The sequence below is a fragment of the Sycon ciliatum genome, chromosome 3, assembly GCF_964019385.1.
Source record: "Sycon ciliatum chromosome 3, ocSycCili1.1, whole genome shotgun sequence".
Classification (NCBI taxonomy): domain Eukaryota; kingdom Metazoa; phylum Porifera; class Calcarea; order Leucosolenida; family Sycettidae; genus Sycon; species Sycon ciliatum.
The window spans coordinates 25,990,658-25,993,688 of NC_088645.1; the positions used below are offsets into that span (position 1 = coordinate 25,990,658).

Below are 3,031 nucleotides of genomic sequence, written 5' to 3' on the forward strand. Positions count from 1 at the left end.
ATGGGCACACCCAGCTTATTCAACTGAGCGACCAGACTTGTGGCTAGTGTCAACCTTGGCCGCCCACGAGGTGCTTTGTTGTCCTTGTCCAAATAGCCGCTCATGGCTACTTAGGGTGGCGTGTCCGTGTCCATCTGTAACACATGACTGGTCATTCGTAGTCGCCTATATGCAACTGTGTCATGTATTGCTACAAGAACTCAACCAAGTCCTCAGCAGTCATGGAGTAGCGGCAGGTTGGGCAAGTTGGGCTGGGGGCAGAACTGATCCACTCCTTCATACAGTGGAAGTGAAATTCATGACCGCACTCCAACTTGGATAGAGGACGGTCCAGGGTATCCTGACAAATCACACAAATGGGCTCATGACTTATTGCTGACGAGTCTACCTTAGTAGGCACTATATTGATGTACTGCAGCTCCATGGGGTGTATTGCCTGGTCTTGATGGTGGCTACCGTAATACACCCCGTTGAGGTACCACTGATAGATACCCTCCTCCTCCTGAGAGATGAAAGCAGGTCCATCTTCCATATGCCGAAGGTTGTATCGGTACCACTCCCGTACACGATTGTTACCTTCCCTGCGTATCACCGCTGGCGCATTCTCCCTCTGGAGCCTTCCGTGGTGATACCACCGTAGAATACAGCATGTGGCGTCACAATAACTGACTGCAGGACCGCCGGCTCTATGACGGACACCGTTGAGGTAGTACTCGATGCTACCCCGTCCTATCCAAGCAGGTTCATTAACGCGATGAAGGCGACCTCCATAGCACCAGGCGGACACTCCCCTACTATCAACAAGAGCTGGTCCGTCCTCCCGATGGAGTCTACCATCGACGTGCCAAATTTCTTGCTGCGCGTTTTGATCTGCCAACTCCACAACAGTTCTTATTGGCGTCCATCTTGCTATTAGTAAAGGACCCGTGGTGAGAGACCACGACCGGTCGTCCAAGTCTACGCCGAATGTATCAGCCATATCTATTTACTGAGAATAATGTAACAACTCCTCCACAAACGCTTCTACAACTGACGTCTTCTTCATCCTGGTTTTTTCCTCTTGGTGGTTTTGGATAAGAGTTGAAAAGTCCAAAAGGTCAACTGATGACCTTTGCGTTACTTGGTATGATTGGGTTTTAGCGGATGATGTCGGTATGCAGCTGGGGAGCGAATTCGACAGGAAGAAGGTAACGGTCTTGCTTTGCGGTTCACACCTTCACTTCAGTATCATTACAGTCCAAATGGCTTTCACTTGTCACTGTAGCGTTCGAATGTCAGGGGTAATACCCCTATGCCAGCACCTGAGGCGGTGCGTCAAGCGCCGCCTCTTTCTCATCATATATTGTGACAAATGATAAGTGTGCAGTGCTCCTAGCTCTCTCCCCCAACAAAAGAGCTCTATGACACTGTGCTTTCTGCGGTTTCTTTCGTTTTTACAGTGGAGAAAGGCTGGTGGGAGGCCAAGCCGCGGCCGCACACCTGGCGGGTGCGGCCCATCGAACCCGTTACTGGGAGGGCCGGCAGGGAGGGCCGGCAGGTCGGGCTGCTGTTGCAGTCCGACTACCGGGGCGCCATGGAGCGTATTAGGACCCTGTAAGTAAGCACTGCTCTGTCTACATGTATACTTATCCCCCTCGTTATAGCGATACTTACTTGTTTCGTATCCTCTTGTCTTACCCTGCTTCCGTATTCGTGACACTAATAGTGTTTGTGTGCGCTCATGCTTGGTTTTACAGATGATGATGTATGAAGGTCTGGAGCTGCCGTCTTCGGGATGTGCCATTTGTTTCAAAATTATTTGTAAGTACTTGTAACAGGCGTAGTGTAGTAACTGTGTGTGTAGTGTAGTAACAGTGTGTAGTGTTTTGTGATGGTCCTGTGCTATAGCAGTCGTAATGTGTTTTATGATGGTCCTGTGCAGTCGTAATGTGTTGGGCTACTGAAGTACACTGCATGAAGGGGTATGTGTGGGTGCTTCGACACATTCTTGTGCTTCCTAAACACTAGATATGTGTATAGCACTATAACCTAGATGTGTGTGTGTGTGTGTGTGTGTGTGCCCGCGCATGCGTGCGTGTGCGTGCATTGTGTTCTCTTCTACAGACTCATCCAAGTCCATTTAAATAAAAGTGCATTTAATATAGTAAACAGTATTGTGTTTTGTTACAGTGAATATGTGGGGAATGGTGGATATGCCTTAGTGTGACTGGATACCTGTGGGTTGTGACTCTTTGCTGGTCACTCTGGATTCTCCAGTATAGATTCGGTGCAGTGCAGAGGGGATTTGCGGTGCGTAGCAACACTGCTTCACTGTGACACCCCTTCAATAATTGTTTTGATGCATGATGCTGCGGGCGGAGCCGGTTGATTCTAACTGTATCCTGATCAAAATAGAATTTTGCATCTAATGGACCTGCATGGACAGTAGGCATTTCCCTAATCGGCCGGGCGAAAAATTCGCCGAACACAGTGGTTGAAGAAATTACCCATCTTTTCGCCGATTTTTCAAAAATTCGCATGTTGAATTCACCGAAACCCGATGCTTCAGTGCTTCAACAGGGTGTATGTAAATGTACATGACGTAATGGGAACGGTGACTTCAAGTACTATGTTGAGCCGAATTCTGATCTTGGAGATCATAATATGGCCGAATTTGAACATTCTCTTAACCGATCGAAAAGCCGATTAGGCATGCTCTGTATGGGCAACTTGTCAGTGCACATCTACGATGTGCGAATAAAACGAGTGCATGGCACGTTAACGAACTTGTTTGCTGCACATCTACGAAGTGCGAATCAGGGAGTAGTATAATGACACGTGTACTAGTACACCTTGTGTTGTACTGCGTCTTTCCCGCAAGCAGGGTCTCTGAAGGTCACACGCTCCGCGTGCGTATGCACGCATGCGCAATATGTCATGCAATGCACATCTTCGATGTGCAAATCAGGGAATAGTACGTATTTTACTACTCCCCGGTGCGAATGCACCGAACGTGCACAAGTGCACGTTCGCCACGGAAAAGAACCTTTAT

At 48.5% G+C, this 3,031-nt stretch overlaps 1 long non-coding RNA gene across 1 annotated transcript; it reads left to right on the forward strand.

Annotated features, from left to right (window-relative positions):
- The first annotated feature begins 1,541 nt into the window (after positions 1-1,541).
- On the forward strand, positions 1,542-2,134 carry LOC135812607 (uncharacterized). The gene is made up of 3 exons (XR_010552867.1): positions 1,542-1,593; positions 1,737-1,800; positions 2,104-2,134. It is a non-coding gene; the product is annotated as an uncharacterized LOC135812607 (long non-coding RNA).
- The last annotated feature ends 897 nt before the right edge of the window (positions 2,135-3,031 follow it).